The sequence below is a fragment of the Uloborus diversus genome, chromosome 5, assembly GCF_026930045.1.
Source record: "Uloborus diversus isolate 005 chromosome 5, Udiv.v.3.1, whole genome shotgun sequence".
In the NCBI taxonomy this organism is placed as follows: Eukaryota; Metazoa; Arthropoda; class Arachnida; order Araneae; family Uloboridae; genus Uloborus; species Uloborus diversus.
This window is the reverse complement of record NC_072735.1, coordinates 20,357,945-20,378,031: the sequence shown is the minus strand read 5'-3', so window position 1 is coordinate 20,378,031 and position 20,087 is coordinate 20,357,945. Positions and strand designations below refer to the sequence as shown.

Genomic DNA, 20,087 nt, shown 5'->3' with positions numbered 1-20,087 from the left:
GAATAGAAGAATCACATACATGTACCCCTTACGCTTATAGATAGATTTTTAGTTCATGATTAGTTGTTTTTCTGTTAGTTTTGGCAATATGAATTAATTTCCTTTCTGTTTTTGCAATAAATATACTTTTCTATTGCGTTTCTATACTCTGAAATCTATATATTTACATTTGAAGTTCAAAGATAGTTTTATTCTACACATAGATGCTTGCAAAATTTTTAGTTTTTTAGTGATTTCTTGTTGTGTATAGTGATTTTCTTGGATGAGACCTTTATAGCAGCTAGTTTTCTAGGAAAAATATTACATGCTTCACTCATGATCACGCAATGAAGAGAGCTGAGAAAAGCATTGCTTTATGAATAAAATAATACTATTGTTAATCAAACACATTCTTTATGCAATGCGAACAATTTCAATACTTTAGACGAAATGTTTTTCAATTTTATAACTTCCAACATTTAACAAAGTAATGTCCCCAAAACTAGTCTAAAGGAGTGAAAAAATGCTTGGAATAACAGAACAAATTATCCTTCATGAACTACTGCAAGTATAAACAAAATTATTCAAGAAAAACTGAAAAAATCGTAATTATTCGAATAATTTTCACACCTCTGTATTAGGGATATGTGTCGTTCATGAACCAACAAGTCAAAAAGAACGAATCCTTAAAATGGACGGATCCGTTTGTTCACCAAAAAATGAACGACCGTTCTTTTGAACGGTGAGCAGTTAGGAACATTGTATTGATGCACATGTAATAAAATCACTTTAAAAAAAAATTCATCATCAAATTTTTAACATTTAGTGTTTAATCAATCTCAAATTTCCTTTTTCTCAGTGCAGTACAATTCATATATATTCATTTCGAACCTTTTTATTTTCCTCCTTATTCATCATTTTCAAGAGTAAAAGAAACTCTTTCAGCTCATTTACAATTTTCCAATGGTAAACTTGTAAACAATCCGCTATTTTTATCTTTTAAGCTGCATGCTTATCTGCTCTTTGCTTTTGTCGGATGTCTTTTCATCCATAAGCTCATTACTTTTTGTATTGAAAAAGGCGTTCCCTGTAACGCCGAAACATGTGTCTGCTGTAATTGGCAAATTTGTGCTTTTTTCAAAGTTGTTTTTCTTACTTTACATTAGTAAACTTGTTTGGACAACCAACAAAATGTTTGGAACTTCTATTTAAAGTTCTACGCACCTGCAAAAATCCATCTCACGCATTCTGTCACCAAAAATTTTTCTAAAAATAACTTTTATCCCTTTTCCGGCTGTAATTTTTTCTTCAATAACATCACTCCTATCAACTGCCATCGATAGCGATTTGGTTTTATTTTTAACTTGCAATTTTTAAACTGCTTATTTTACATTCAATATCCAGAGAATTTCAATAAGGATTATAACTGTCTAATATTTTTCCTCATTCAAAGGAAAATGTTGCATTTTTTTTTTTCTGTTCTCATTGGTACTGTGGAATAATTTTGAAGCTGCCTAATATTTAGGCGAGTCTTTTTCTTTAAACTAAGTTATCCGGTACTCTGACTGAGCTACCAATATATTGATTGGTACTTTTTTTGTTATACATAGTCTATTGGTAATACCATGTATGTATACAGTGCTATAGCTCGAAAAAAAATATTTGAAGGAACACACATCTTTCTTTTGGGTAGATGTCATGATTGATGTTTGTTTTCAGGTCAAAAAAGGTCAATTTCGACAACTTACGACAGTTTTTATTTAAAAAGCAGACGCTTTATGATAATAATATTTTTGTTAACATATATTTAAGGTACATAGTTTTAATAAACATTTCTTTATTCTCGTGTTTTACATTATTGTCTCTCTCTCTCTCTCTCTCTCTGATTCATATATATATATATATATATATATATATATATATATATATATATATATATATATATATATATATATATATATATATATATATATATATCAGGGGTCTGTCCAGGATTTTTCACAGGGTCCGTTTTTTGTGAAAAACCAAATAATTTTGTGAAAAATGAATTAATTTTGTGAAAAAACAAAAAATTTCGCAAAAAAAAAATTTTTTTTTTTTGTTAAAACGAAATTTTAGAATTTAGAGATGGCACAAACTGCATCAATTAAACTTTAAGTTGAGTGTTTTCCTCTTCTACGTCGAGAAAATCATTCTGAATTTTTTTTCTAATATTTGGCGGGGGGGGGGGGCATCGCTCTTTCAAGTATCAATATTTATCTATCATTCTACATTATGTTAAATTATACTAGATATATTTCTGTACAGTACTTAAAATAATTGTAACAAAAATATAAATAAATAAAATAAAATTCAGAATAGGGTTCAGCATTAAACTTTTTGACCCAAGACACTCTTAAAAAGCACAGAATTTCGTTCAAAGCTTATAAATTCCGTGATTTTAACAAAAATAAAAAGATATTTCAATTGTTTGCCTCTTAACAAAGCGTAATAATCATTACAAATTCGAAAAATTGCATTCCCATAGCGGATGCAAAGAGATCGCAATTCTCAAAGTGAAGGCATCAAAAGTATAAAAACGGCTTGTAAAAGAAATATTTTTGATAACATTATTTTAAAATTGCATTTTAGAGTCCTATGATAAACATATCATTAATATCTGTGGACACAGTTGACCCAAAAAATAAAATAAAATAAACCATCTATTTAGCATTTTAATTTTTGACTCATAACAGAAAATGGAATTTTGCTTTAAAAACTTGAAATGAGAGTTCTAACAGAAATAAAGAGTCTTTTCATTTATTTGAATCCTAATAAAGCGAAGTTAGCTTGAAAAAAGAACAAAATATGATTCTCATATCGGATGTTTAAAGATTGCATTTTTCAAAATGTAGACATCTAAAGAAAAAAAACGGTAATTAAAAGAGTTTATTTAAAGTTAATAATCCTTGTTAGCATCGAAAAATCAAAACCCATATAATTTTCTCCCAAAATAACAATTAAACATCGCACCGCACCGTAAAAACGCAAATATTGACAAGCTGGCAAAATGATTAGAATATTTTCTAATCAAGTCATTATAAAGGTTCAACGCCAGACGCTAAGTGGTGATAATTTTGAAGTTGGTAACACTATCTGAAGCGATCATATTTTTTCCCTCACCCTTACTATCCCTATGCAGTTCTAAGTTCATTTCGCAGATATATATTATTATTGTTTATTAAATCATGAGCGGAGAAAAGTGCTTACCAATGCCTTTTCCGAAAAGTTTACAAAAACACCACTGCTAATTAGCTGTGATAAAACAAACAAACAACCATTATATTTATTTGGCAGTAGCAATTATTTATCGCTTGCAGGAGCATCGCAAGAGTGCCGATTTTTTTCTTTCAAAATTAGCCGATTTTGTATAAGCTGATCCCTCTAATTTGACTTCAAAAAAGGTTCCAAAAATTATCGGTTTATACACAGAAATATGCATTGTTCAGATTTGCTCTTTCAATTAACAATTTGTGAAAGATCCGATCTTGTTTATCAGAATTTTGTGAAGGGTCCGTTTTGTTTGATCGGGATTTTGTGAAAGGTCCGTTTTGTTTGATCGGGATTTTGTGAAAGGTCCGTTTTGGTTGATCGGATTTTTGAGAAGGGTCCGTTAGCGGACCCAAATATCCTCTGGCCAGACCCCTGTATATATATATTCTTTTTTTGTTTTCTCTTTTATTACTTTCTTCTATATCTAATATATAGAAGAAAGTATTGGATTCGTGCAAATTTTCGAATTTCGAATTTTGACGGATTCGAACGTTTTGAGGTGTGCTGAGTCCATTTCGACTATTTTTGGAAAATGTCTGTCTGTCTGTGTGTGTGTGTGTGTGTGTGTGTATATGTGTCACGTCTGTGTGTGACCAGTTTTTTGTGGCCGCTCTACAGCAAAAACTACCTTAGAAATTGAACGAAATTTGGTACACATATGTGCCCCTATGTGAACTTGTGCCCATTGGTTTTTGGAGCGAATTCCTCCAAGGGGGTGGAGCAATGGGACGTTTTTTGAGTTACGCGTGCTTGCTATTCCTCAGGAAGTAACTGGCGGAATCAAACAAAATTTGGTCCATATGTTGCCCCTAACAGGAGCAGGTGCTGATTCAATTTTGGTGTCAATAGCTCAAACGGGGGTTCAGCTATAGAACGTTTTTTGTCGTCAATTGTGACTGCTGTATCTCACGAAATAATGAACGGAATGAAAGAAATATTTATCGGCAAGTAGCCCTTTGTGGGTACAAGAGCTGATTTTATTTTGGTGTCAACAGCTAAAAAGGGGGTAGCGCAATCGCCCGTTCTTTTTTTCCATTGTGAGTGCCCTATCTCAAGAAGTAATGCTAGGTTCTGGTTGAAATTGGGAATATATGTGAATGCATACGTAAACAGGCTTTGGTTCAATTTTGACTCCAATCGCTCCAAGAGGTGTTGATTTTTTTTTTTTTTTTTTTTGCGAATAAAAATAGTTTTATTAATGCAACAATAAGAAAGATAAATCGTTAGATTGTCGTCTGCGGATTTCTTGCACCATCACCGGATCGAACAGTTAATGAGAATTTAGATCTAGTCCAAGAGCTAATAGCTACCTGGTATTAGCACCCCCAGAGGTATCGTTTCACTTGGAGGACATTGAGACCACGAGCATATTTAACGTCGCCCAGTCCCCTTTAATGACGACGGTGGGTCTTCGACCAGCGGGGATCGAACCCGAGCCCCTCCGGCCCCGAGTCCAATGCCCTACCGATCAGGCTACCACGGCCCCAATTGTATGGAAATGATCGGAAATATTATCTCAATGATTTAAAAATTTTAACTGTTGCCATCTTATGTTTGTTAATAAATAAAATATTTGTAATTAATTCAAGTAAGGCTTTTAAAGTAACTTTCAATTTTCGCTCTTTGTTTTGTTTTTACAATAATTCAGACATTGGGATGGTCGTCAAGTTTTTGCATGTGTAATTTTGTTTTTGTTAGGAATATTGCTTTCTCGTCAAGCATGGGGAGGGATCAGAAAAAGGAAAAATATAGAAGAAAGTTTCGTGATGGCCACAACATACTAGTTTATTTCGTGATTTACATTTTTTAAGATGTAACCTAAAGTACACTAAATAATTTTTTTTTGTTTTTTCCCCTGTGACTATGCTATACAGGGTGTCCCAAAAGGTCGTTTACAAACTTAACATGCTGGTCTGTCATATCATGATGAACAAGATTTACATAGTAACATATGTTCGAAAACACAATGCTGGCGCACTACATGCACACAAATTCAGACACTAACGGATGCACAACATGTCGCATATTTATTACACAAAGACGATTTAAGTAACATTTTAGTTTTCAAGGAAGGCTTATAGCTGTTGTTGAAATTTGCTGCCTTTAGCTGTCATACACGCGTCGCAACGACAAAGTACCGTCGTAATAACGATCCATTCTGACAAGATTTCACCGATCGCTGCGTTGTAGTTGCAACGTGATTATGAGAGCTGACGGGACGGAAATTTTATCGACTGCTTTAAGCTTTCCTTAAAATTTAAAATGTTGTGCAAAACTGTCTTTGTGTAATAGATATGCAACATGTTGTGCATCCGTTAGTGTCTGAATTTGTGTGCATGTAGTGCGCCAGCATTGCGTTTGGGAACACATGTTCCTATGTAAATCTTGTTCATCATGATATGACAGACCAGCATGTTAAGTTTGTAAACGACCTTTTGGGACACCCTGTATTTGGAAATATGATATTTCTATTTAGAATTAGTTCACTATTTCACTCAAGTTCAATTTTGCAAATTTTCTGACGTCACAAACAGTTTATTTACTTTTAAAGCACTTTTATTTTACTTGGCTTGATTGTCACGGAAAAATCTGAGCCCTGCTTTTGATATATCTCAGCAACTACACCACTTAGAGACTTCGAGATTTCACAAAATTATTTGCTTAATCTTGGTACAACTTAACGCTAAAAAATCAATTCTAAAATAAAACTATTATTTCGGTTAGGATAGAAAACAGCAAAACCCCACTAAAAGATTAAATATAAAACCCATTGTTGCAAATTTTGTTGCCTTACAACAGCAATATTAATTGTAATCATAATAAAAAGTTTGAATCAAGGCTTCTCTGGAGCAAGCATGAAATTTATCCACTATCATTGCTTTCTTGGGATTTTTATCCTCATCTATGCCAATAATCGAAAACGGGGCTAAGTAAAAACACACATTAGGATCTTTATCACGAGTAACTTGTATGTTGGGAAATATGAATAAGTTTTGCAAACCTTTAATATTTAAATGGTTCAAAATTAAATTGGCACACAAACAAATCCTAGAGGTACAAAAATTAATTCTTAGTGCCAAACGCTTTAAGTTTTAGACACGTATATAGTTTTTCCCCTTTTAGTATAAAGCATTTATATTAGAAAAAGAGGTGAAACTTCGTGATGGTAACATTATTCTATTTCTGAAATACATTTACACTAGAAAGAATAAAATAACAGAATTAAAAAAAAATACTAATCACTTTTCATAATGCACTCAAAAGGACAAAATAACTTTTTCTGGGTCTGAAAGGACAATATTATTTAAGTATTCATGTAATTTTCAATTATTCCAAGGAAATGACTCTGCAAATGAGGAAAAGTGCGACTGAAGTCATTTCAAACAAACTTTTCCAGAAAAATATACATGTTTCAACACTCAAATTTATGACAGAAACTTAGATAATGGTAAGAAATTCTCTACCTGATTTGAACCACACAATACTTAAATATTGTCCTTTCTGACCCAGAAAAGTTACTTTGTCCTTTTGAGTGCATTATGAACAGTGCTTAGTATTTTTTTTTTTTAAATTATGTTATTTGCATAGTAAAATTTAATAACTTGATATGTGTGGTATTTTGAAATAGAACTTACAATTTTCGGAAGGGAAAACATATCTTGCCGTTCAGAAAGTGAGAAATATCTTACAAAGTGAAATATAATTGCTTTATACATCTAAACCTGAGTAAAGTTTTTTTGATTTATTTTTCATAAACATATTTTCTTACTTTTAGATGATTTTATTTATTCTTCCATCAAGAAATATTACTCATCTAATGAAGCATTTCGAATGTACATGAGTATGACGTGCAGAGAGATCACCTGCAGCTTTTTGAAATAAACGAAGTTGTTCAAATGAAAGAGTTAAATGAATGGATCAAAAGAATGAACGATGCTGAGATGAACTGATCATTAAAAAGTACGGCATAGTCCCCCTCTACTCTGTATACTTCGAGGATCACAAGTGTTGCATAAAAAATTGCCTGCAACACTATTCCAACCAATCGGAAAATTTCAAGGTGTACTACCGTGAATCTCTCCTCCCTAACCCCCCCCCCCACCTCCCCTGGAAGAGAGAAGCCCTACTCAGTACCTCTCTAGTTAATACTAATAATTAACTTAATGTTTATCCTTTTAACTAATATGTTATAAGGGCATTCAGTAAAGAAGTATCTTAGCAAAAGTGGACTTATTTTCGAAAAATCGGACATAGCGAACCCTCGGTTATAGCGATTTTCCAAGTCAGCCCGCTGAGGGTTCGTTACAGCGGGGTTCGACTGTAGAATGAAAACAAGAAAAATGCAAATTTTCCTATTTCCCACCTATAAATTAATAATAATAATAAAATAGAATTAACATGTTAAATTATTCATTTTAAAATATAATTATTGAATAAAGGCAGCATAATTTTAAAAAATGCAGGGATGTTATGAGATGGCTGTCAGTCCCCCTTATCCTCCAACCCTAAACTTTGAGAAAATACTCAGATTCACAAACTATTTTTTGTCATTCTATAACTAAATACTCACTGTTTGTGCATACAATACAACACACTTCATAATTTTCTTTTAAAATAAGCTTTTTCACTCAGAAAAAAATGATAGTACAGTCGAATCATGTGCATATTAATTTAAACATGCATTTAAGTATCACGCACATTTAAAATTAAATCTCACACAAAAAAAATTTTGATGCGAGATTTTTAGACAATTTTGTCTTGCCTGTTAAATTAAACCACTAATAGCAAATAAAAAGGAAAAAAAAATATTTAAAAAAAAACATCCACAATAATGCTTAGAAAACTGGAACGGTAATTTTCAAAACTCTGATATTGTTAACATTTACTAATTTTGCACAAGAGCAGGGCTTGAAAATATGATATTTTCGAAAATATCCGATATATTGATGTATATCAGATATTTTGATATATATATATATATCCGATATTTTCAAAACACTCTTTATTTTCTTATATTGTTATTGCAGTATGTAGACTTAAAATTAAGGTTTCTTTTATTATTTATATCTTACATTTCATTTGACATTTTAATCAATTTTAATGCAATGAATTTAGTATTAGCTGTTTTACTCATTTTTCTTGTTAGCTAGTTTTACACAGTTAGAATATGATTGAGAAATAAAAAATATGTATTATTTGGTGCAGTCATAAGATTTTTTCTGACCAATGTTTAATATTAAATTAAGGACTTTTAATTGGAATTAAAATTGCTACTTTATTAATAATTTTATGAATATAAAATAAAAAAAGGAATACTATATTACTTTGTTATATTAATGATGTATCAATACATCTAAATATATAGTACATAACATTTTGGTTTTTTAAAAAAATAAATGAACAATATTACAATGATTAATAAAATTTTTATATTGAAAATATACTGTGGTTGAAAAAATAAACATCGAAAATATCAAAATATCATGATATTTTCAAAATAAATATTGGATTTTTTTTCGTGATATATATCGGCAAACCCTGCACAAGAGACTCCTAATTTTGAAAAGGTGAGCGCTTGAAAATTTCAGCTCATTTGAATATAATTGACTAATATTACGAGTGCAAAATAATGAGAGATAAAATACCTGGATATACATAAACCTACAAGAAGAGAAACGTGGCATCAATTTGAAAATCGCCAAACCCTACTTGACTAATAAGAAAATCTTTTGGGAGTACCTTCTCCCAACGTTTTTTTTTTCTTCTAATGGGGGCTGCTTTTTTTTAGCCTTTTAGCAGACTTAATGCGATTTCCCAATACGGCATCCAGTCTTTCAATGTGTCACCATTAAGGTGGGTATATCAATGGGACGGATAATTTGGACGCCCAGTTTCCACCAGATGGAGGCACCTGGGCTCTCTTTGATGCGAAACTGCACTAGGAATTTAATTTTGCCGATAGAATTCTAAGCCAAACGAATACCCAAGGGATCTTATACATGCCGCCAGGGTTTGCTGATATATATCATGGTGTATATCACAATATATATCCGATATTTATTTTTGAAAATATCATGATATTTCAGATATTTATTTTTTCAACTACGGTATTTTCAATGTAAAACTTTTATTAATCATAGTAATATTGTTCATTTATTATTAAAAATAATCAAAAAGTTATGAGCTATATTTTTATGATTTTATTAATGCAACAAAGTATTATAATATTCCTTTTTAATTCATATTCATAAAATTATTAGTAATGTAACAATTTAAATTCATATTAAAAGTACCTAATTAAAGATTATATGTTGGCCAGAAAAAAAATGTCTAATAACTGTACACCCACTAATGCATATTTTTTTATTTCTGAATCATAGAATAGTGTAAAAAGTTAGCTACAAGAAGAAAAATAAGTAAAACAACTAATGCTTAATTCACTTCATTAAAATAGATAAAATGTAAAATGAAATATCAGATATAAACAATGAAAGAAAGCTTAATTTTAAGTCTACATATTTTAATAATAATATCAGATAATAAAGAGAGATTTGAGGATGCATTTACTATTTTGAAGACTTTAATTTGTGAATACTGAAAATATCAGATATATATCAAAATATCCAATATATATCAAAATACCGGATATTTTCGATATTTTTGAAAATATAATAGTTTCGAACCCTGCATGCCGCGTAATCGTACAACATGGGCGCTGCTGATTTTCTGCATCTCGAAAATCCACTAAACTGGCCACCCTACGTCAGAAACTGCGTCCACAGGCATAGAAGGCAGCTCTTAACCATCTAGCCACAAGCCTAACATGATGGTTAGGTCCTTCCTCCCATCGTGGTGACCCTGATTTGTACTTTCATGTCTACTTAACAACAGAACATAATTCCATTAAGAATATATACGCAAACTGATTAACAGAATTTGAATAAACTTTCAAACCTTTTTTTTGAAGGAAAATCATGAAAATTGAGAAAAATAAAACATTGTTGACAAACATAAACAAACTTTAAAAATTCTGGAGAGTCGTAATTGTAATTTAAAAAAAAGTTGATGGAGGAACTGCAGTTAACTAAAATTCATTATCATTATACTTAATCAGCAGTTCACTATCTTTTGCCAATTAATCATTAACTGGAATTGCTTAGAAATTGTAAGGCAGAAGCAACTTTCAATACAAGTTCCATCTACATCATAATTCCATATCCCATATAAACCACAAACCACATTAAGAATTAAAAACCACATTCAACTTGTACTTTGCACAGTAACAAATTACAGTTGGCTCACTGTTTAAGGACGCTCTATTTAACGATGGCTTTTCACGATCCCAGATGGTACACTGTAGTGTTAAAAGCATTCTATTTAAGGATGCTTTCTACTTAAGGACGATGTTTTGTGGTCCCTTGAAAGTCGTTAAACAGAGAGGCAACAGTAACTAATTTTTTCTACAAATACAATGTTGCAGTTGATTATAGAACTCAGAGTAAATGTTCCTCCTGATATAGAATTTAAGTTAACCAATTTTTTATTCTTGAATCCTTTAAGTCGTTTCAGACTGTTCAGTTCTAATACTGGGGCGGGAACTGTTCCTCAGCAATGAAACTAACGATCTGAATTTCAAAATCTTTCACATAATATAATGTGCCCCTCAATCAGGAAAAATTAATTATTTCGCTCTCCTGACTTGAGCAGATGACACACACACCCCAAGAAATGCATGGATAAATAAATACATAGCCTCAGGATGAAACATGAGTTTGAACGTAGAAAGAGCACTTGGTTTGACAAACAACAGAGTGCCAAATTCTCTTAATTATATCTCAATGCTTTAGCCAGGCGAGCATAAATCAAATGTCTCGAGAAACTAACAAGCAAACGATTACGGGCTTTTTCAGTATTTTGTCCAAATGTAGAGTCCGCAACATGACACTTTTTGTGCCATAACTTTAATTTACCATGCGATTAGTACATTGTTTTATTTTTAGTTTATATACGTTGGTAGGATTAACTCCAGGGTTGGGTTTTAGACAGTCCAATACTGGTTTAGGACAGGACGAGTGGGTTTTGCCATCCTAAACTGTCCAAAAGTATGCTAAAAGCTAAAGGGGTGTAGTCTAATCAATTTTTATTTATTGCAATATTTGTAATATGCATGAATATAGATATTATCAATTAATGAGATTTAATTAATGAATATTTGATGACATTTTTCTCCAAAACGTTCATTTAAAAATATCTTTAAAAGAATTGCCAATAACTTTGATACATAAAAACTTCCTTACGTAACAGTTGGCAGAGTTATGAAAGGAAATTCTCACACTACCAAGACAACTAACTTAATTTCCATTTATAACTCAAAGGAATGTTATTAAATGTGCAGGTGCAAAAAAAAAGCTTAATTTTTTTAATGGTTTGTGCAAATAAGTTTTACATGATGTTTTAACGAAAACTGTTTTTTAAATCATAGATTAAAGAATGAGAAATTGATGACTAAACACTTATATTTTAAAACTTGTGCCACATTCAATAACTACAAAAAATTGTAATTTATTGCACTATATTTTGAACACTTTCTTTTGCACACATACATAAATGTCAAAAAATTTGGTTTATAGAAGAAAAAAAAATCATGGATGCGAACTGAAATTTTTAATGAAGAATTTTAATTTCTACGTAACTAGGGTTGGTATAAAAACCGGTGTTTTTGAAAAAAAAACATAAAAGAAAGTTTTTTTGCTTTAAACCAGTTATTTTTGGTTTAAACCAGGTGTATTTGGTTTTTAATATACCATGAAGGTTTTATGAATAAATAGTTAAGGAATGTTTATTATTTATATTCGTACCTAATTTCTTTATAATTAACTAAATAATTAAGAGTAAAATCTTGTAATTTCATTTCCTCATACTTAGAGATTTCTATAGGAGAATATTGTTTGAAAATCTTTAACTATTGTAAAAAATACAATACTCAGGGTTGTCACTCAATTTTGGAAAAAAAATTCCCTGTGTTTTCCCTGTATGAAAATAAAACATTACAAACGAGCGAACACTGATTATTTGGAAAAGAACATTAATATCTTGATAATTTCACCACAGGGTAAAAAAACGAAACACAAATTTCTAAATAAATAAGGGAAAATAAATAAGAATTCATAATAACTGAAATAATAGCATGGTGGTTGAATATATTCAACTTTTTATTCAAAAAAAAAAACTTCTCTTAGCCATGGACCTAAAAGTGTATAAGTGACCCGGAACAATGATTATAGAAGACTAATTTCATACACTCTAAATTATCATGAAATTCAAGATTCTATTTTTATGATAAATATTTTAATATTTACTTTAAAAAAAAAACTTTCAAGCAAAATTACCATTTTTTATTTTACTTTATTTCTGAACTTTATTAATATTCTCATTCTAATTATTACTATTTATTTAATTTTTGGTAGTTTATATATTTGGGAATTGATTTTTGTAACTTTAATTTAAGAAGGAAAAAAAATTCCCTGTATTTTCCAGGTTTTTGAGGAAATTTTCGAAATTCCCTGGATTTTCCCTGTTTTTTTTGTTGATTTTTGAATTTCCTGTGTTTTCCCTGTTTCTTCAGGTTTCCCTGTGGCGTGGCAACCCTGAATACGTAAATGGGTCTTGCTATAAATAATCAAAGAAATAATTTACTGTGATAGTTCAGACATTATTAATCACAAATAACCATGAATAAATTAATTTCCTCATAATTATAGATATCCTAATTTTAATCAAAAACTAAAAGTAAAATTAAACTTACACATTTTTAAATATAGAAAGTATTTGCAGTATCTACAAATGAATCATAAGTCTGATGTACATATTATACAACTTTAAAAATCAAAAGATCAACGCATATTAAATTCTTCATTAAATTTTTAATTTGTATGCATGAGTTCCCCCCCCCCCCATAAGCGAAACTTTTTGACATTTATGCATGTGTGCGAAAGAAAGTGTTCAAAATATAGTGCAATAATTGACTTAAATGCAATAAATTACAATTTTTTGTAGTTTCATGTATATTGTATTGTTAAAAATATGAACTAAAAAAAGATTAGCCACAAGTTTTAAAATGTAAGTGTTTAATTAACAATTTGTTGTTCTTTAATCTATAATTTAAAAAAAGTTAAAACATCATGTAAAACTTATTTGCAAAAATCTTTCAAAAAACTAAGTTCTCCCCCCCCCCCCCCCCCCCCACGCACCTAAATACTGCACATCACATTTAATAACATTCCTTTGAGTTATAAATGGAACTGAAATTAGTTGTCTTGGTGGTGTTGTGAATTTCCTTTCATAACTCTACCAACTGTTATACATAAGGAAGTTTTATGTAATAGAGTTACTACTGGCAATTTTCTTAAAGTAAAAGATTTTTTAAATGAACATTTTGGAGAAAAATATTATCAAATACTCATTAATTAAACCTCATTAATATCTATATTTCTGCATTACGTATATTGCAGCAAATATGAATTGATTAGATTACACCCATTTAGCTTGAGCATACTTTTGGACAGTTTAACAGTTTCGGGCACTTTTGGACAGTCCAAAACCCAACCCTGCATTAAATAAATTTTCAATATGAAACATTACTTTGATACATTTTATTCTGTTTTTGACATTTTCTCACAAAATACAATTTTTCTTAAAATATAGTTTTAGACACTTACGGACACAAGGGTTTTAGAAAAGACAGTAAAAACCAGGGTTTTTACCATAGTGCCCAGAACCTTGCCAACCCTGATTAACTCAGAATAAAATTTTGTACTTATCAAACAGAAAATTAAATAGTTATGCCAAAAAAAGTATCATGTTGCGAACTCTACATTTGGATAGAATACTGTGCAATGGCCCTTACACGAATTAAAAGTCACATAATTAAATTTAAAATACAGTCGGATCTCCATATATCGAAGCAGCAAATTTCTGGGGAAAAATTCGATATACAGAAATTTCGATATATAGAAACAATCTTATTTTATAGTAAAAATCTCCTAAAACATTAAAATTAAAGCTAATTTCCGTGCATGAAACCAAATTTCTAATTTATACGAGCATCGGATTAAACGAAAGTTAATAACTGAAAAATTAACAGAAATTACATTTTTGTGCCTTCATACATCTTCATTCTTCGGCAGTTCAACTTGATTCGCAATATGAGGGGATTTTCGTTTTGACAATGTAGTTGAGAAAAAAGTAAAAAATCAATCTACTTAACTTGAATGGTTTTTACTGAAGCTAAAAAGACTAGGAATGATAATCAATAGACAAAAAGGATAACTTGAAACTGATTTTACAGTGTTAGGTATTGGTTGAACTAAGATTTGAAATAAACTTAAGAGAATTTAAGAACTCCAGAACGGAACAACGACCTATATCTACATACCCCTGAAACCTATATTTCTTATAAGTTTCTTATCAACCTTTAGTAAACATAATTTCCCCCCTAAACTTCATTTTTCATGAGACAAACAGTCTAAAGTGGAAAAAAAATCTATGAATGTCTCGAAATTTTTTTCGATATATAGAGATTTTTTCGATACATAGAAACAATTTTTCTATGTAATGAACATTGAAATTTGCTGGGATTTCGATATAAGAAAATTTCGATATGTAGAAGTTCGATATATGGAGGCTCGACTGTAATAATTTAATCCCACAGACTAACTAAAAACAATTTTGCAGATTTATCAATCGCCAGTTTTATTGAATTCATTACATTTTCATAGATTTACAAGATTGTGATGAATATTGTAAACTTCACAAACTTAAGAAATTCTGAATTCAAAACATCAATAACCTTTCAACACCCTTCAAGCACCTTTCAATATACGAAATTCAAACTCTGATAATATTTAAAGAACAAACTACTCTGAAAATATTACTAGGAGCGATAAAATAGTAGTTGAAATGTGAATAAGAAAACAAAAATTCGGCATCATTTTCAAAGTGATTTCAAATATTTGTTTACATAATTTTGAATAGCGCAATGTATAAAACACCAACCTTTCGCGCAGCAAGCTTCTTTACCACGGTTTGCTTTTCTTTAAAATTTTTAACTAGATCGCCATGCTACATTTAACTGTTTTCATTGTAGAAAAAAAAAGTCGTTTTCTTCAAATTTAAAAACATTCTATCAAAACGTCATCAAAACTTCCGCCATTGCTTGACGATTAATTGTTTTTCTTCGCTTCAATTCCATCTGAACGAAGAAAAAAGACTATAAATCAGGAGGGCCCTCCCTTACAAAGAGACAAAGAGCTCTTGCTTTGACAGCTGCTTGCGCGCAATTAAGGAGGTCATGCCTTTGACTTTTCGTTTAGGGACTCTAATTTCTATCACTGGTGCCAGTAAAGTGATGTTAAGGGAATGGGGAAGAATCGGGATCTCGTTTTGGAAAGTAGGATGCCCCTCAATCACCAAAAAAAAAAGAAACATTGTTTGATAAAAGTAGAAGAAGGAGGGAGAGAAGGTTCGAGGTTCCCTCTCGAAATTTTTCTTGAAACTGAAATGAATTTTAGGGCATCTTTAAAAGGAAAATAAGTTTGCTTCCAGGAAATTTTTCGAAAGTGAAGATTAAAAAGCGTAATTTTAGGTTTTCTTTGGAGACGTCAGGCAAGTAAGAGAAAGATGTAGCGATCTCTTTTTTAAAGTTTCAAGGATGAAATCTTAAAAGCGAAATTTCAGGCTCTTAGGGAAAGAGTGGCAGTTCGGGGACCCTCCACTGAAAGTTTTTGAACTTGAAGTCCCCATAAAAGGCATTTTAAACTTTTTAATGATGTTAAGAGAAGACTTAGGATTCAGAGACGATTCTTAGAAGATTTGGTGATGAAGTTTTAAAAACGGAATTTTAAATTTTAAACGCTAGGGAAGAGTAAAGGTGTAATCCTTCGAAGAGTTTTAGAAATTGAAAGATTGATAAAGCACTTTTCCAGCTTTGTTTGATGACGTTAATGTAAGCGAGAAGGTTTAAGGGCTCTCCCCGGGAAAAATTATTCTGCATTTCTAACAGCAATTTGGGGTCCCCCGATGAGAGATTCCTTAATATCGCTGTGACTTACCAAAATTTCCTTATTCGGCAAATTTTGTCTCACAGTTCGACAAATTTGAGAACAAAATTGAAGTATTGCAATCTTTAACGTCCGAATGTATGTTTTCATTCGATGTACTCATATGCGCATATCGTATTTTATCAGTCTAGAAAAGTTGGATTTTCATTCGGAAAAATTGAGAATTTCCGCCTCCTCCCAAAAAAATTAAATTTGGTGCGCCTCTGACAGCAACGGACTCACAATGAGCAAATATTAGGAAGGTATAAGAGAAAAGAAAAAGGCTTGCAAATTGTTCAAAGCTCAGCGAAATATATTTTTGATTGCTATGAGTACTATTTTTGGAAAACGAAATAACTGTTTTAGAGATACACAGGCAAAAAGAAGGCTTTAAGCAACGTTCGTATTTTTTCCCCTTTGAGGGAGTTCATAAGTTTTCAAGGGGGTGCTTACCCCCTCGCCCTTAAGTTCTGTTTAATTCCGCCCATGGTAATATACTATTTTTTAACTCAAATTTTGGATATCTATGCAAAAGCTTTTCCGTCTTCCTCGTTATTTTAAAAACTAATCACAATATTGCTTCTGACAAATGTACTTTAAATAAACTCCTAGTTCATAGCAGAAACTAAAGACTAAAAGCACTTGTTTTCTTGAGGTTTTAGTTTTCGCGAGCCCGTCGTAATCGCGAAAATTTAAAGTCTCACGAAATATTTTCACTTTCATACTGTTTCGCGAAATTTTCAGCTCGTGAAATCACCAATATTTTCATTTTCGCGAAAATTACGGCTGGCGTAATGAAGTGCTTTTACAGTACAATTTCTTAACCACATAAAACATATTTTTATGTGGGTCGGTTCTTATAAATTAAAATAGCAAATTAATAAATTTTTAAAAAGGAGAAAGTACCAAAACCATGGTAGTTTAAATAATTCATCAGCAAAACTATCAAAAAAAAAAAAAAAAAAAAGGAAAAAAAAAAGAAAAAGAAAAAAACATTGTTATGAACTAGCGCAATGGTTGAAGAATTGAAAAAAAAAAAAAAAAGCTGAGTTTGGAAGCTAGACATTGTTTTTATGGCTTTAATTTCCAGCACGAGCGTATCCAAATCTAACCTGCAAGAAATTTATTTTCGCAACCGCTAGCTCTCCTAGGTGCATACCTCCAATTTGCTTAAATGGTCAAAATAAGATGCAGACTGGCCTGGATTTATGTACAAGCTAAGCAAGCTATAGCTTAGGGCCCCCAACTCCTGGAAATTAGCATAATTCGTTTCAAAAAGAAAAAAGTACATGAAAAAATAAATTTCATTCTCTAGTGTTTGAAAACCTTCAAAATTTGGAAAAGTGTTGCCACAAACAACAAATGGGATGGGGGTAGGGCGAAGAAATGGCAATATATGTCAAATTCAGCCCTTTGCTACATCCTGCACCAAAAATGTAAAAACCATGATTCTCACGTTTCTAAAACATATTACAAATTTTTGTGACTCATATTTTTCATATCTTGCTATTTATGTAACTCCGAATACTGTGTTTTGTAAATTATTTTGTTAGTGCTTGCTTTTAGCTTACTTCTGCATAGTGTCAATCTGTTTATCACAAAAAAAAAAAAAACTATCTCTATTCCTTTTCGTTTTCTGCCCCACTTACAACTGAAGCAAAATTGTTGTCATGAGAATTCTAAATAGTTTATTTTTTCTTTTAAATATATAAAATAGCTGTTTCTTACAAAGTTAGAACAGGACTGTTAAAATTTACAATCAAGTTCTAAAATATCAGAGACTGAAAAGTACAAATGAAGTGCGTTAAATAAATTTAATTGTTCTAGAGTCCTTGAAAATAATTGGCTAAGTCTCTGAAAATCCTAACCAAAGTGGGCTCCAATTTTATTTCTTATCAAGTGTATGAGTTAGGAATTGTTCAAATGGGCAATATGTTGTTAACTATTTTCTAAAATTGTACACCATTCCTTTTAAAGCAGTTTTTGCTATTGGTCATTTTATATTTAATTCATTGTTGTATTTGTCGGTGGGTTGGATGGAGCAGAGGCGTAGCGTGAGCAAACATTGGGAGTGGGGGGGGGGGGGGGCAAGACCGTCGCCAAGAAGGTTTTCGCTGGTCACCAATTTCATTTTGAAAATTTTGATTTCCAACAAAATGTACCATGAGTGTCCACCGAGTACACGTTCTAAGGTTTTGATACGAACCTCACCAATGTATTCCTTGAGTTAACAACTAGATAGATAATAATAAAATAGTTCCACAACGTCAACATACGAACAACAACATACGAGAAACATATCTTGTTCGTTAATCAATTGCGAGTATTTTTTCAGGGAAGAAAATGTAGTTTTAGCAGTTTGTTGCCAGCGATGGACTTTCCATTGACAGTGACAAAATAGAGGCTACAGAGGCTGATACCCCCCCCCCCCCAAATGATACAATGGGGTCGTTCCCAAATTTTAAAAGTATATTTTTTTTTTCTGAAGGAGCATGCTTAAAAACATAGTGTAACGGATTCGGTGCGACTTCCACTTTCTTGAAATGAAGACACAGTTCTTGATAAAAACACAGGAAATTTATTTACACTATGTACAGGAAAGATCTTCAACAACTGCCAAATTATTCATCAGTAATTAAGCAATTATCACACAACACCGTAAACTCAACGTTTACACACGTATTTACTTCCAAATACGAAAACAACACATTGAAATGCCTCGCTATAAACAGAGCAAATACACACTCAGCACAAATCTGAATCGAAACTCCACTGTTTATCCATCGCTAACGGCTTTTATACACCGAAAAGAATTTTCCACAACATTCTTACCTCTTCGCGAAATGCGTAGACCGTTATCAATGAAAAGAAAGAAAATAGGGGTCGTATAATTTAGCCGAATGAAAAAGGGGTTGTATATTCATTACGGGAAACTATTTACAGGTTACGTTCCTACAATAATTACTATTTACAGGATTTGTAACATTGCCCCCTTCCTAAGGACTGCACGTCCCGGGCAGTACAATCCCCAGAAAGGGTGCCAAACTTCTATCACAAGTTTACAAATATACACATTAATTAATAACTAACAGATACAGAAAACACAATAATAACAAGAAATATTACTAAACATTAAAAGCAAAAATTATCTACAACTTTTATGTAATCAACCATGGTTGTTTACGTAATACTCATGAACTATGGCCATAGTATGGGGCTAACCGATCATAATGTACAACCCTAGGTTTTGCATTAGGTGATTTTTGGATCCTCACTACGACGTCATTTAGTCGGTTAAGGACTTTGTAGGGTCCATCCCAGTGCGACTGCAATTTGGGTGACAGACCTTTCCGTCGGATGGGATTCCATAACCAAACCTTGTCGCCTTCGTTGAATTCATGTCCAGTAGACCTTGTGTCGTATCGGGTCTTCATCTTCTCCGCCGCGATGTTGATTCGCTCTCGTGCGTAGTTATGAACGTCTTCCAACCGGGCCTGGAGATCCTGGATGTACTCCTCAGGCGATGAAGGCGCATCCGGAGGACGACCGAAGACGAGATCACAAGGTAGCCGAAGCTCTCGTCCGAAGAGCATCTGAGATGGGGCATATCCGGTAGTCTCGTGGACAGCACTGCGGTAGGCCAGCAGGAACAAAGGTAGCTTCTTGTCCCAATCCTGTTGATTTCTGGATACCATAAGT

General features: G+C 31.9%; 1 protein-coding gene across 1 annotated transcript in view; it reads right to left on the bottom strand.

The window, feature by feature from the left end:
- The window catches only part of LOC129222187 (SWI/SNF-related matrix-associated actin-dependent regulator of chromatin subfamily A-like protein 1), a 30,788-nt gene extending 15,296 nt beyond the window's left edge, over positions 1-15,492 (bottom strand). Inside the window, exon 1 of the mRNA XM_054856654.1 lies at positions 15,346-15,492. The gene's annotated coding sequence lies outside the window, so the exon portion shown is untranslated. The remainder of the gene's footprint in view (positions 1-15,345) is intronic.
- Between the last annotated feature and the right edge of the window lie 4,595 nt (positions 15,493-20,087).